Here is a 16,764-nt window from a genome sequence, read left to right as displayed (position 1 = left end):
AACTGCATACCACAAACTGAAAAAATTAGATGAAATGGAAAAAAATCTTAGAAAGGCACAAATCACCAAAAGTTTCTCAAAGGTAAATAGGGGGAGAAAAAGCTGAACAAATGTATGTCAAGTAAAGACCTAGAACTGTAATTTAAAATATTCTGATTAAAGAAAAATAGCTCAGGCCCCAGAGACTTTACTTTTGAAGAAGAACTAATATTAATGCTACAAAGACTCTCAGAAACAGAAGAGGAGGGACCACCTACCATCTCATTTTATACGGACAGTATTACTCTAATACCAAAGACATCTCAGAAAGGAAAACTGCAGCTCAACATCCCTCGTGAAAAGATGCTAAAATCCTTTAAAAAATATTAGCAAACTTAATCCAGGAACATAAAAAGTATTATATACCATGATCAACTAGTATTTATCCCAGGAATTCAAGGAGGGTTTAATATCCCGAAGTAAATATAATACACAATATTAATAGAATAAAGGACAAAAAAAAAACATGGCCATCCATCATAAAAGATGCAGAAAAAGAATTTGACAAAATCATCAGCCATTAATCATAAAAACTCTAAACAACCTAATAATAGAAGGAAACTTCCTTAATTTGACAAAGGACAAGTAATCTTGTAAAAATCACCTGTAAAAATCTGTAAAAAAACCTATAGTTAACATCATACTTTAACTATGAAAGACTGAATATTTCTCCATAAGATTAGGAATAATACAAGGTTGTGTGCTCTCACCACTCCTAGTCAGTGTTGTACATAAGATTCTAATCAATGAAATAAGGCAAGAAAAAAATTCAAACTGTCTTTATTCACAGATAAAAACCCTAAAGAATCTACAAACAAACAAAAATTATTAGAATCAATAAGTGGTTTATTAAGTTCACAGGATACAAGATTAATATACATAGATTGATGATACATACATACTAATGACAAATAATCCAAAAATAAAATTAAGAAAACAATTCCATTCACAGTAGCATCAAAAGTAATAAAACACTATAAATAAATTTAACAAAAAATAGTAAGACCTCTATATTAAAACTACAAAATATTGTTGAGTGAATTTAAAGAATAAGTAAATGCAGAAATGTACCATATTCATGGATTTCAAGTCTCGATAAGATAGCAGTTCTTTTCAAAGCAATATGAAGATTCAGTTAAGTCATTATCAAAGTCCCATACAATTTTTTTTGATAAATCAACAAGCTAATATTAAAATTTGTATGGAAATTCAAGGAACTTAAAATAGACAAAAGAATTTTGAAAAAACTTATGCTACCTAATTTCAAAACTTACTATAAAGCATTGTAACGATTCAATGGGAAAAGGATTATTTTTTCAACAAAAGGTGCTGGAACAATCAGATACCCATTTTGAAAAGTGAATGTAGTACCTTTTCAAGCACCATACAAAAAAAAAGCAGAGTTTGACAGTTACAACCCAGAAATTCCACTCCTAGGTATCTACCCAAGAGCAATGATAACATATGTGTGCACAAAGACTTATGCACAAATGTTCATAGCTGTATTATTCATAATAGCCAAAACCCGGGGGAAAAAATCCAAATGTCCATTAACTTGTGAATGGATAACACAGTGCAGTATAACCGTTGCAGTATAACCATTATACAATGAAATATTACCAGTGAAAAGAATAAACTGACCATACAACCACAAGAATAAACCTCAAAAAGCATGTTAAGTGAAAGCAGACAAACACAGAAGTCTATGTACTGCATGATTCCATTTACATGAAATTTTTAGAAAAGTCAAAACTAAACTCTATAGAAAACCAATCAGTGTTTCCCTGGGAGTGAGAGATGCAATCAATTGTAAACAAGTACAAAGGGTTTTAAGTGGCCAAGGAAATGTTCTAAAAATGGATTGTGGTGATTATTGTACAAGTATATAATCTTACTAAAAGTCATCAAGCTGTACATTAAGTATAGATAAATTGTTTTTTATATAAATACCTCAATAAATCTGTTAAAAGTGGGGGAACAAAAGAAGAAACATAAAAATAGGTTCAGTTCTTTCTCCAAAATTTCCTAAGGAGCTCTTCTATTCCAAAGAGATTGTGTGAGCAAGTTCCTAAACCAACTTTCCTCCTTAATTTTTTTCCCCAGCAATAATTCTGTTCCTTCATTTCTCAAAAAGTACATTACCATTCTTAGAATTTCTTTAACATTTTTCACTTCATATAATTTGGCTTTTTCTCCTCTCTATTGTCACTTTTCTAGCTTTTCTGTTCTATTAATCACTCCTTTCTTTGAAAGGAAAATTATCATATGATCAGGTGTTAAAGATCATATTCGGAGAATTACCCCCATCCACTACTTCATCAAGTAAATCTCTTCTACCTAGATTCCAAATTGAATTATTTAATCCATTCATTTTTTGTTGTCCATAAAATAAATAATCATGATCGTCACATCTGAATCAGCTGTGTGGTGAGTCATATCAATTTTTTTAAATAATCTGAAGTGAATGAATTAGCTAAAATGAAGCTGATGTACTTCAGCAAACATCAACAGTGCCAAAATTAAGTACCACCATGCAACTTCTTAAAAAATGATGGCTGTCCAGTCTAGCAAGTAATATCTGTGGGGATGCTACACGTTCAGTCTTTTTCATTCAACATTAGTCAATGTGCTCCAACCTGCTGCCAAGTAGTGCACAATGTTCAGGAGATGCCAAATCAGAAGAGAAAGTCCCCAAACTCGGAGAAACTCCCATTCAACTAGAAGCAGACATGATAAGACATAATTTGCTCTACACTATTACTCAGAACTATAATATGATATAAACAAAATGTTGGAATAGTTCAGAAATAATGGAATACTTTCTCAGTTCTTCTACTGCTCATCCTCAGTGCTACAAACTTCAACCAAATTTTTTTCCTGATTCCTTAGAAACTGAAGAGAAGGCAAGGAAAGGACTATCACAAATGTACCCCAGCAGAATGCTACTTATGGCAGTAGCAGCTACATATCCTTATTTAGATAGATCGTTTTTTATGATAGCTTAAATAAGATCAATATTTATTTATGTTATTTATGTTCACATAACAGTAGATATATAGATAGCTCAGTACACAGCATATATATATATATATATATAGTACATAGTACATATATATCCTCAGGTTCTATAATCTGAAAATATTATCCTTATATACATATCTTCAGATTCTATAATGTGAAAATATTGGAAAGAGAATGGCTGGCCCAAACCACTCAGATTAGTGTCAGTTCTTTCATTAAGAGAAATTATTCAGAGACTATTGGATAAAAAAATGATTGAATACAAGCACCTACTTTTATTTCTTCTCCAGTCTTATTAAAACACTAATAAAGAGACCTTAAAAGGTATACACTCACAAGGATGTGAAAAACAGGAGAAAAGAGAGCAGCAACAAAATTTTGGAAGACCTAAAGAAGAGAAGAAGATTTAGCTGCCCCCCTCCAAAATGAGTTTTAAACTGGCTATAGAGGGAGCCAAGAGCAATCTTTAAATCCTTTAAAGTTTTAGGAATTGGTGACACCACCCTCTGAAAGTGGAAAATGGTTGAAAGTCAATTTGAGTAACAGATAGTTCTCCACATCCATTATCTCTGGCAAAATAAATAAAAAAGCAAATAAATAATTGAATTTTATAGTCAAATGTAGGCTCTTTAGACTGCCAAACATGAGAAAGAATAATAGCTACACTTGTAAAGCACTTACTGTGAGCCTGTTATTTTCGAAGCACTTTATTTATTGTAAATTTATTTACTCATTTCATCCTTACCTCAGTCCTATGAGATGGACATCTAATTATCCTCAAATTACTAATGCATACAGCACCAAAAAAAGGAGAAACAAGTAACGTACTGGATGCTGAGACATCTGCATCCTCCCCACCCAACCGTCTTTCTTCTCTAAGACTCCATACTACTGCAGCCAAGACTCCACCCTCTAGGAAGGAGATGGAAAGACTCTACTATAGGATCCTGATAGACTCAGTAGGAAAGACTTAGAGTTACTGACATCAGTGTTTCCCAACTACATGGCCCAGCCAATCACCTGCAGTAAAACCCACAATCTGCCAACATGAGCTCAGAGTCTCCAGTCAACTCCTTAGTTCCCCACTGATAAATATAAACAAACATGAGAAGTACCAGGCATCTGCGGAAAACAGCTAAAATAAAAGTTTGAGAACAAAACAAACAAAAATTTAAAAAACAACTTAAAAAATCATTTAGGAGAAAATAAAGATCTTGCAGATATGAGAAGACAAAATAATTCCTGCCACCCATCTATTACCTATCCATCAGTAGGTAACAAGATATTTTGATCATGAAACAATAATGCTATTTTTAAAAGTAATTCTCAGATAAATAAATAGGCATTTAAATGTATATTTTCAGTAACTAAAAACTCAATAGATATGTTGGGATATACAAATTTAGAAAATTTTCTAGAAAATAATGCTAAAAAACAGAAATAGGAAATGCAAGAGAAGAGCTAAGAATATCTGAGGGCCAGTTCAGAAAGTCAAACATCCATATAATAGGAGGACCCAAAAGAGAGAACAAGATTGAAAGGAAATAATTATCAATAAAATAATTCAAAAAAATTTCTAGAAATGCTGGGTGTGTAACTTTCCAAACTGTTGGAGCCCACTGGTAGAGCTATAATAGCTAAAAACAGACCCACACCAAGGCACATAATTTGGAAATTTCAGAGAACTTCAAAGAGAAGAGCTAAGCTTCTGAAGAGGAAAATAATTACGTTTAAAGGACTGGGAATCAGAATATCATTAAACTTCCCAGCATCAACATCAGAAGCTAGAAAGGCACCAAAGCATGGCCCTCTTTCAGTCAAGTGTGAGTGTAGAATAAAGATGTTTTCAGGAAAGCAATTTTCAGAAAATTTACTTCCTGTGCATTCTTTCTCAGGAAGCTACTGAAAGATACAGTCCCCTAAAATGAGAGAGTAAATGGATACAGAGGAAGGAATGCTATGCAGAAAACAAGAGAGCCAACCCATGAGAGGTGGAAGGGGTCCAGGATTAGAAATGTGCATGGAACACAGGGGCAACCAGTCTTGTTTCGAGGAGCATGTTAGAAGATGCCTCACGTGATTTCTTCAGGAAGATAAAATCGACTGAGTACTTGATACACCTAGAGCAGAGTAGACACTTGCCAATGAGATTGGGGTGGAATTAGTAAGAAGTACATTTAAAAACAAGCCAAAAAATAGCAGCAGCAAAAAACAGCAACAAAACAATAAATATCAGGAAATAAAAGTCGTGTAAGAAAGAAAAAATAGCATAATTTACTACATTGTTTTATCATAAATTGTATTAGCATACTTATGCTAATATAAACACAGAATATTTATCTATTCAAAATTAAAATGAAATTATATTGAGGAATAGGAGTAAAAAGGGTACTATTAGGAGATTAGGGTAAAGAAAGCAAAGAGAGTTAAAACCTTTTTTTTTTTTCCCAAAACAGAAGTCAATAAGTGCAGCCTAAAACTGAAACACCATGAAATGACAAATCAAGTATGTTATTTAGAGATATGGAGATAAATACCAAAATAATCACTAAATTTGGTAAAAGGGAGACATCTATGTGTTTGGGGTGGGGGATTCTTTTTTTTTTTTTTAACTTGTGAAATTTGTAAGTTATTTGACCCTTAAGCTATATGTATGTATAATTGTGACAAAAATCTTAATTTAACAAAGAACAGAAAAGAAGCTCTGCAATATCCATGCTGCTCATTTGCTTGATTCTTGACATAACCTGTTCTTTCTTGTAAGAGAAAACTGTTCATTTTCCTTCCTCATTCTTAACTACTTCAAAGGAGTGATTGGATTTTAAGAACATAAAGCATGGCTCTCTATAGCAGGGATTTAAAATTCATTTCTAAATAGTTTTTTATATATATTTTTCCCATAAGCATATATATATATATATATATATATATATGTTTATGAGAAAATTTCAGGTGACAGATGTTAATCCAACAAGCTACAGGAGAAAAGAGTACCAAGGCTTTGATGCCGTAAGAGTTGCTGAAGGTCACAAACCAGCTATGTAAATATCTAGTGGTAATAATACTTTAATAACAGAACTTCACTTTTTTTAATCTTTTATTCTTGGAGTTGGGGGAGGAGGGAAACATATGATAGGAGAAGATAATGAGAGAAGGAATAAGAGTGCCAGCTTAAAAATCCACTAGGAACCCAAAGAAGACCCATAATAACTTCACTATTTATCATCACTGATTATTTCTTATGAAACGTGTGCTACAAATAAAAAGTTTTCTTTGAATTCAGAATCATTTGTTTAGCCTGAAATCAATCAAGCTGCAAAAATTCCTCATCTATGGCAGCCAGAAGTATATGTCACAAAACAGTCCCTTTATGCCAAGGGATGGTAATAAGTTTAGACAAAAGAAAGTCAAAGGTGACTTCCAGAATTTTTACAGCAAATTCACTGAGTGCTATGGTCTAAGTGTTTGTTTTCCCCCCCTCCACAAATTCACATGTTGAAATCCTAACATCCAAAATAATGGTGTTAGGAGGTGGGGCCTTTGGGAGGTGATTAGATCATGGGATGGAGCCCTCATGAATGGGATTAGTGCCCTTACAGAAGAGATACCACAGAGCCCCTAGCCCCTTCCACCATGTGAGGGTACAATAAGAAGGTGGCTACCTAAAAGAGGGCCTTCACCTTCTTCACCATGCTGGCACCTTGGTCTTGGACTTCCAGCCTCTAGAACTGTGAGAAATAAATTTCTGTTGTTTATAAGCCATCTAGTCCATGATATTTTGTTATAGCAACCTGAATAGACTAAGTCACTGGGATTCTGTGTCAGTGGGGATCTTGTTTAGTGCACTGAAAAATAATTAAGGGCAGGTGGGACTCTGGCCTTATATAAAAAGTCAGTATGGGTATCAAGAATATTAACAACTTGATCACAACACATTGATATATGTACTAAAAAAGAAAAGGTCACTGTTCTCTCTCATTTATGATCTGAAACACAGATACATGAGTGAGAGAGTAAACACTGAATGACACATTATTGATAGTGTCATATTTATCTGACACTATTTATCTGACACTATTGTATGTGATCAGAATATGACATTTTAGGGGATAAAAAAAATGCTGAAAACATTGCTATACGTATCTTTTGACCCAACAAATTCACTACTAGGAATCTTGCTCTCAAAATTCCACATATGTACAAAAATATATGCATAAGAATGTACACTGCAGAATTATATATAAGAGAAAAAAGAAAACATCTAAAATGTTCATTAATTTTAGAATTTCTGAGTGATACATCTGAATTATAGAATATTAAAAATCCATTTGACTGTATATATACACTCATACACAGCCTTGAATATATATATGGTAATATATCCTAGATAGTTTTAGATCAAAAAATTTTTTAAATATTTTACTGTGATCTCATTTATATTTTTAAAATATCTGCATGTATGTACAATATGAATTTCAATGCCTAGAATAGGCCCTAGAAGAATACACACTGCTTGTTGGTAGTGATTACCTGATTACCTCTGGGAAGGTTATATGGAAAGGATGAGGGTTTAGAGAAGCCATATGTAGTAGTGGGATTAAGGGTATGGATTTTGGTGCCAGACCTATTAAAGTCTGAATCCTGGCCACTTACTGTATGTCTTCTTTAGATCCTTCAGTTTCCTCCTTTTTAAAGTGTATGGGTGCATGTGAGTATTGCTTAGAACAGACGTGGCACGTGATCAATTAGCAAGCATGAAGCAAACTTTCATCAGTATTATTAAGGGAGAATTTTAGTTTTCATTGTGTAACTGCTGTTTTATTTAACTCTTGTACAATAGATCAATGTACTATTTTATAATCTAAAATAAAGAGCAAATTGAGAAATTTTGGTGTAATTGTTCTAATAATGATGAAATTGTACAAAAATGTCTGGGCATTGAGTTCCAAGACCTTCTGCCCATTCACTGCTAAATGAACTAAAGTACTCAAAGTAAATAATTACCCCTCTACTATCTCAAGGGCAGGAAATTATTGCTCTTCCCGCTTAATGAGTCCTACAGTGCTGTGTACACAGTGGGTGTGCACTAAATATTTCCTGATAATGATAATGGTGAGGATGATGACAGCTGTTACATACTATAAAGCTTAATTTAAAAGCCATCAAGAAAATGTAACACAGAATACGCCCCTTCTGAATTTTGTCTGCATGGGAAACAAATTCTGTTAGATTACTAATAAAGTAATTCAGGGAACATTGTACTATTGATTGCTTTGGTACCATCTGAGTTTTTGCTCATTAGTATGATCTAATTATTATTTCAGATGATTCAGAGGGCATGACAAGGTCCATTTCTATTATTTCAGTATTAAAAGTTGGTCTCCTGTAAGCATTTTCTAAATTAAATGCACAAAAGATGTTATCAACTAAATTATATTTAATCCCTGAAGCAAGACTTTGCAGCAGTGTGACTATTTTCTATTTCCTTAAATTGCAATGCTACTCTGTTTCTGCAGTGACATACTCTTTTTCCTGTGTGTTTAAGTAGTCCATGCATGGAGAGAATGACTTTATTGGAAACATGATGATGCCTCTCTATTCTAGCTCCATCTAAGTTTGGGGGGATGGGCCTCCAACTGTTTATTTATAGATGCCTCTCTTCTGCAATCACTGAAGCATCAGCCAGGTAGTATATCAATGACAATTATCCCTCCTATCAGCAAAATCTGAAATTAATCTTTAATGATGAGTGTCTATCTCCTTGATGCCAGTGTGGTGGTGACTGCAGTGCTGGGAAGAGACACCACAATAAATTTATAATACAGAGAAGATACACTGCAGGGAACAAGAGCCAGGACTATGGAGTGTTGGTGGCCTTTGTCAGTGGGAGAGTCTCCCTCCATAACTGTATCCATCGGCATCTAGTCAGGGGAGAAAAACTACACTAATTGTCTGAACAGGGAAATTTTAACATAAAGAATTGTGAACTATTAACAGGATATGAACTACTTAGAGGGGCAGGGAAAACTCTAAAGATTACGTGAATAGCAGACCTAAGGAGTAGCTGCCACTCTAAGGTAGAGACAGAACAGCCAGGAAGGAACAAGCTGAGAAGGGGATTCTGCCCATGGCTGAGACGGAGACCTCATTGGAGAGGGTGTACCTGTGGCTCACTAGATGGTGGGAAAGTCTACTGAGGTGTCCCAGGTTGGGCCTGGCTGCTGCTGAGACACAGTAATAAGCCGCTGCTGGAGCATTAATAAGACTCACTGGAAAATCACCTTAGGTGCCAGCAGACTGAAAACTTGCTGGGATGATGGTGGAATTTGCAAAGAAGTCTACTCTCTGGGGTGCCCATGAAGATTTCCAATGGGAAAGCCAAGCACTGGGGTGCCTTCCTGACTCACCAGACAGCCACTGGCCCAAGTGGTGATAAGATTTATTGAGAGATGAGTGCCACTTGCAGTTGTACACTGAATGATGCAGAAGGATGAATCACACCATATCTGGGCCAAGAAGCTCCCTTCCTCCTACTGTATCCCTCCAGTGCTCTCTATTTGCAATACTAATAGCGTGCTGGCTGGCAGAGAAATATTTGCAAGGCTGAGCTTCTTTATCACAAAGCAGGGCAAAGAAGAGTGGATCTGGAACTCAGAGGCAAAAAATTGATAACTGGTACAATAGCCAAGCCTGAGATATTGGAATTATATTTTATTAAAGGACCTCCTAGAAGTGACTCTCCTAATTTCTTGACCATTTATTAACCCAATCAAGAAATATTTATTGATTACATACCATATAACAGGTACTATACTATGGACCAAGATTAGAGTCACAAATGAAAAATATAATTCCTGGACTTGATCTCTGATGGCTGGTCTTCTCCCTGGGGTTCTTAATTCCACCCCCAGTTTGCTCAATATTCTGTTACTCTCTTGATCAGTCCCCTCCCCCTGGCTTTCGCCTCCTTTGTTCCCAGCATGCTCCTCAGCCCTAGATGGCTACACTCAAATAAAACAAATAACACAGTGTTTAGTCAAATGTTTACATAAAAATCTAGAAAGATGGTGACATCCTAAATTAGAACATTGGCAGTTGGAGAGTAGGAATCAAGCAAAGTAGGGAGGATGCTTAGGAGGTAGAATAGGCAATTCCCGGTGAACATTTTGATGGAGAGCAGAAAGAATGACAATCAGGTTTTTTTATGTTGTTAGAAAACTTTCACCAAGAACGGGTCTACAGGAAGGAGAGGTGGCTCGGGGTGGGGACTGAGTAGGAAGTAATTAGGTCAGTTTACACAACTGGAGTCTCGGGTGCATAACGGGAAAGACCCAGCAGGAAGGTGATGTTTGCCTAGAGCAGAAGAGCAAGTCCAGGAGTCATGATCATAGAGGAGTTTTCCCAGTTCTTGAATGAATGACTGAATGAGGAAAGTAGCGCAGAGTAAATATGATGAGATCTGGGGCAGAGGGAAAGCAAAGCTTCCATACATAATCCATACACATTCTCCACTGTGGGTCTACTTTTGACCTTCATTCTGGGCTAATGAAGAAGATGAAGTTATCTTCACATCATTTCCTTAGCCTGTAACAAGAAAAGGTGAGAAAATGTGGCTTCACTTCTCAGACAGATTCTCCTTTGGAAGCAAGATGGCTGCCACAGTTCCAAGTATCATGTACAGATATAACCACGTCCAGTGTGTGTGCAAGACTCTCCTCCAAGAGGTGAATGCCGTAAACCAGCCTAACGCACCTGCTGCATTGGAGAGAATAAGGAACACTACAGACACTGGACAGAATAAAGAACACTGCAAACAATCCAAAAGGAAAGTAGTGATCTAAGTGAGACCTAGAGAGGGCGATCCCAGAACAAGCCTTCCATGCAGGTGCAAGGACTACCGGGCACTTAGTTTCTTTGCCACTGAAAACTCCACCCCCAACATTCTGCCCTGAGGTTTATCCCTGATTTCCATTCTACAGCTTGAGCGATACAGGAGTCCCTTTTTTCTCCTTGCAAGGAATCAGTTGTCAGAATGGCAAAGGAAGGAAGAAGAATGAAAAACAGAGGGGGATGGAAAGAGGAATATAGACGGCCTACTCTTCCCCAGGCCAGAGCTTCGAGACTCAGAAATCTCATTAAAAATACATATTCGGAGGACTGACCCCCACAATTTTTCATGCTGCTGCAAACGGCTCAAGGACCATCAACTAGAAAACTGTGCCCCTAGTGGTTACAGTGTGCTGCTGATTCTTGTATTATAGATGTGCAGTAAGAGTTTAGGACGGGGGCTTCCCTGGTGGCGCAGTGGTTGAGAATCTGTCTGCTAATGCAGGGGACACGGGTTCGAGCCCTGGTCTGGGAGGATCCCACATGCTGCGGAGCAGCTGGGCCCATGACCCACAACTACTGAGCCTGCGCATCTGGAGCCTGTGCTCCACAACAGGAGAGACCGTGACAGTGAGAGGCCCGCGCACCGCGATGAAGAGGGGCCTCTGCTTGCCGCAACTAGAGAAAGCCCTCGCACAGAAACGAAGACCCAACACAGCAAAAATAAATAAATAAACTCCTACCCCCAACATCTTCTTAAAAAAAAAAAAAAAGAGTTTAGGATGGTGTGAACTAGGATGATTTGGGTTTAAGAAAGAAGCAGAACTTGAGCTTGGATTTAAAGAGTGGGAGAGAGCAAGGCAGACTCTTCCTATTTATATAGGAATGGTCATGAAGTGCCTGTGCAACAGAACATTTCACCTGTGGGACCCTGCTCCTAGCCCCACAGCCTCTCAGAGCAGAATAAGATGGTGAGAACAGGAATTAACGTGGATGCAGTCGGCTTGAAAAGAATGGGGTAATTCAAAGATATACATTTAAAGTAGCAATTTAAGATCTTACTGAGAAATCACATTGATGGCAGGAGGAGAGAGAAGAACCAAACAAGAGCATAGGAAAATGATGCTATTACTGACCAAAAAAAAGAAGGGGGAATAGGTAGATTAAGTCAGAGACATGAGGCAAGAGAAGTAGGCAGGAACCTGGTCCTATAGAACCTACAGGTTATCTTAACAATTTTAGACTTCAATTTAAGAGGAAAGGTTAACCCTGAAGAGTCAGAAACAAGAGAGTGATGTGTACAGATTTGTGTTACAGGTAACACATCTTGCTCCACAAAGAATGAATTAGAGACCAACAGACTGAGTGCAGGGAGAATTTTGAGGAGGTTTTTCTAGTAATCCATCCAAAAGACTGTGGTCCTCTGAATATTGACAGTGGAAGTGGGGCTGGATCTATGTGAACAGATTTAAGAAATAGTTAGGGGCTTCCCTGGTGGCACAGTGGTTGAGAGTCCGCCTGCCGATGCAGGGGACACGGGTTCGTGCCCTGATCCGGGAAGATCCCACATGCCGCGGAGCGGCTGGGCCCGTGAGCCATGGCCGCTGAGCCTGCGCATCCGGAGCCTGTGCTCCGCAACGGGGAAGGCCACAGCAGTGAGAGGCCCGCGTACCACACACACACAAAAAAAAAAGAATTAGGAAGTAAATTTAAATAAGATTTGGTGATAGGACAGAGTAAGAGAAGAGGAAGTGTAAAGGGTCAAGGATCATGGCCAGACTTTCGGCTTGGCCTTTTGTGAAGTACAGAACTTGAGAGAAAGAGAGATTACATGAATAGGGGTAGTGGTGAAGGATAAGTTCATTCTTGGATGTGTTACATTTGAGGTGACACTGAAGCATCATCCAACTGGGGAAGGATGGATGTGTCTGAAATTCAGCCCGAGGTGGAAGCTCTAGACCCTAGAATTTAAGGAAAGCCAGGCCTGTTGGGGGTCTGATGGGATGGCCCCATAGGGATACCTGAGACGTTCTGGACAGTAAGCCTTAGGGAAAAAGATTTACACAATTTGGTTTGAGAACTGATCCAAAAAAGAGAGAGGAATTTTGAACGCATGGTTTATAAATCAAATTAACCTCTGGTTCATCCCCTCTGGAACCCACACTGCATTCTTGGGTTAGAGACCTTAAAAAACCAGAATGAGTAAAATCTAAATCTGCTTCTTCTCCATAACCTCAGTGGACACTGAAAGTAGAAGGCTTTAGTAGCAGTAGGTCTCCAGGGGCAGGAGTGACATTCTTTGTGATGAAAGTACATCAGGCACAATGATGGTACCTTCAGGATCCTCTGCACTAGTGCCCTGAAGAGGAGTTACCAGGGAAGTTGGTGGGGTCTTTCATGGGCATTGGTGGATAGTGGCCATGGTGATGATTATCACACAAAGGAGCTTAGAAATACATCCCTCAAGTGCCAACTTTTGTAAATTCAAGAGGATCTTACTGGAAGGAAACTTACAAACAGCCAACTAGCAGAACACACGTGGACCCCGCAGCCATCAATGTCCCATAGAGAGCTGTGCTTAGGCCAGGAATAATTGGATGAATACCATGAAAAAGCCTCCTTGAGGGGCCCACCCCAGTAATGCACTATCTATTTATGGGAGCAGGACATATCTAGACCAGTATGTTACAACAGAAGCTCTCCGACTCAAGAACAGAGTTTGTTAGAAAAAGAAAGTCTCCAGATTCACTGCTAGTTGGTATCAGCCTGTTTATCAGTTGAGCTAACTCATACCTGCTGAGCCAGTTTTCTTCTATGCTTTTAGGAAAGGGGAGAAAATGAGCCTCCAGGGCCTTCCAGATTCATCTCTCTTTAATGATAAAAGATGCACTTGCAAAAATACAAAGATACTTTAGCTTAAAGGAAAGAAAATAATCAATGTCATATTCAACCTAGTTGTAAGAGGACAGGGGCAATCCCTTAGGAGAAGGCACACTTCAAAAATCTCCATTTAAGAAGGGCTTAGATGTATTGTCAATGCTTCAGGAACTCCTAGAAATATCTAGGAAAAATATGGGGTATTTTTTTGGTGATCAAAAAAAAGAGCATGTGGGAGAGGAGCCAGAGAAATATTCTTTCGGGTCTCAGAAACATGTAGTCTGGGACAAGTGGATTATCCACTTGTTCCAACAAAATGGATTACAGACAGATACACACATATATGGAGGAAAGAATTAATTATCATATAGTCCCTCTACCAACATGCCAGTAAATTGAAATCTGACACCATTTTGCTTAAAGTAGGCAATAGATACCTTGACCATCAAAAGGGCTCCGTATTTTAGTTTTATTTTAAGAGAGAAAATTCAGATACCATGGAAACATTTTTACTGACCTAGTTTTGTTTCTGCATTGAGCTGGAGATGAGGAGTAAATGTGGAAAACAGAAATCAAGAAGAAGAAACATTTCTGTTTCTTTCCATTTATTTTTTTTTATTACTCCACCTCAAGCTCCATATCAACACATCCCTACTTTCCTTAAAGTGCTAAATTGTCTCCAAGGATTAGCCACATACATCCTTTTCCTTACAATCGGTAGAAACAAGCCCCCATTTGTTTTTGTGTATGTGTGTGTGCAGTGCACGTGTATGTACTCTTAAATCCTCGATTCTTTACTGATATTGTAACAGACACCATCAACTGGAGCCCCCATTTCATTCTTTCCTCTTTCTTTTATTAATAAATCACACACACCCTCATTCAGGTTTGAGCAGTCACCCAGCTAGACTGCATTTCCCTGGCCTCACTTGCATTTAGCAGTAGCATTGTTACCAAATTCCCACCAATGGAATGAGAGCAGCAGCAGGAATCCATGTAGTTCCCTGGTACTTCCAGGAAACCCCTTCCTCTCTTTTCTCCTTCTCCTTCTTACTGGCATGTAGGGGCAACTGGATCAGCCACTTTCTAGAGATGGAAGCCACATGTGGAGGAGGACAAAGACGAACATCTCATCTGTGGTTTGGGGAACCTCATGGAACAGAGGTGTTACATTAAACAGAATCAAACATTTACTTTATTTAAGCTCCTTCATTTTTAGGCCTTAGTTATAGCAACTTAACTTGTACCCTGATTACAAATATCAAACTACAGAGAATTGCCAACCTATTTTATAGCACTGTATTAGGAGAGGTACACATTGTTGAAGACTTTGGCATGTATGTTTCATCTAATTCAGTCTAACTGCTACATCTATTTATGTCCACTCTACTGTGCAAAATTTCAGCTGTTTCTCAGATATCTAGTTTTTTGTTAACACTTAAATCTGGCTGATATTTATTTTTAGCTCACCAGGTGTTAATATTTTATCTGATATTTTTCAAGTCACTTCAATTATAGAAATGAGTTCTGAAGGCACCAAATATTACTCATGGCATTCAAGAGGCCAGAATGATGGCATTAAGTTAAATCTCTGTCTTTCTAGCTGATAGCCAATGATTCCCATTATGACAAAGCTGTGTTGACTATCATCAAAAGAAATGTCACAGTACACAGACTTCTGGTTTTATTGGCTAGTTTGGTGGAAATAAAACTAATGTGGTTTTTGCAATGAAACTAAGACTCTAAGGAATGTTCTATAAAATCTTCCCTCTGCAAAAGCATGATTAATTAGTGTGCTCTATTTAACCATCTCCCTTTTTATTTTATTTTACTAAGGGTGTTTTTCCTCCCCTGGCATACGGTTAGAAAAGTATTATATTTCATGCAAATTTGGACAGTATTTGCCACCTTTAAATTTTGAAGAGTTACAGCTCATACTCCTTTGCATTGGAAAGCCCCACTAGCTGCTTATCTAGTGAGATTTAAGGGCACCAAAACTCTCACTGCCTTAAGGTATCTCCTTCTTGTTGTAGTAAGCCAACTCTCATTATGAAAGTCTCACATTTTTGTTATAGAGTATTACCTTTGGAAATCCCTGTTCAAAATGTGATTGTACCATTTTAAATGGATAGTATATAACATGTTCATGTGTTGACAAAGTTGGAATTTTTAGATTATCTAATGTCATATAGCCAGATGGCATGAGGTTTTGGATCATAAGAGAGATACATTTTTATATTAGGGAGAAATAACAACATGGCTAAAAGAGCCTATAAAGAATGCTCTAGTGAGCACTGAGTCATTCAGGAAGAACTGAGACACATTCGATTGTGAGGACATCTTATTGGCTGAATTTGAATGGGGTCTAGGGAATATAGTAGTAATGTATTTCTGCATACAAATGTTTCATTTATTTTGATGGCTGTATAACATATACATAGGAGAATAAAGGAAATAGATACTAAGCTATTCAGGGATGGTAGGGCATCAGGTGCCAACTCAAATGGGTCAGGAGAAAAAATAAAAGCTCTCTGCAAATGGCATTATTTTGTTCTTTTTTATGGCTGAGTAATATTCCATTGTATATATGTACCACATCTTCTTTATCCATTCTTCTGTTGATGGACATTTAGTTGCTTCCATGGATGGACCTAGAGATTTGCATACTGAGTGAAGTAAGTCAGACACAGAAAAACAAATATCATATGATATTGCTTATATGTGGAATCTAAAAAAAGGGTACAAATGAACTTACTTACAAAAGAGAGGTAGGGCTTCCCTGGTGGCGCAGTGGTTGAGAGTCCGCCTGCCGATGCAGGGGACACGGGTTCGTGCCCCGGTCCAGGAAGATCCCACATGCTGTGGAGCAGCTAGGCCCGTGAGCCATGGCCGCTGAGCTTGCGCGTCCAGAGCCTGTGCTCCGCAACAGGAGAGCCCACAACAGTGAGAGGCCTGCGTACTGCAAAAAAAAAAAAAAGAAAGAAAAAAGAAAAAAAGAGA

This window comes from Delphinus delphis, chromosome 9, assembly GCF_949987515.2.
Source record: "Delphinus delphis chromosome 9, mDelDel1.2, whole genome shotgun sequence".
Classification (NCBI taxonomy): Eukaryota; Metazoa; Chordata; class Mammalia; order Artiodactyla; family Delphinidae; genus Delphinus; species Delphinus delphis.
This window is presented reverse-complemented; position numbering follows the sequence as displayed.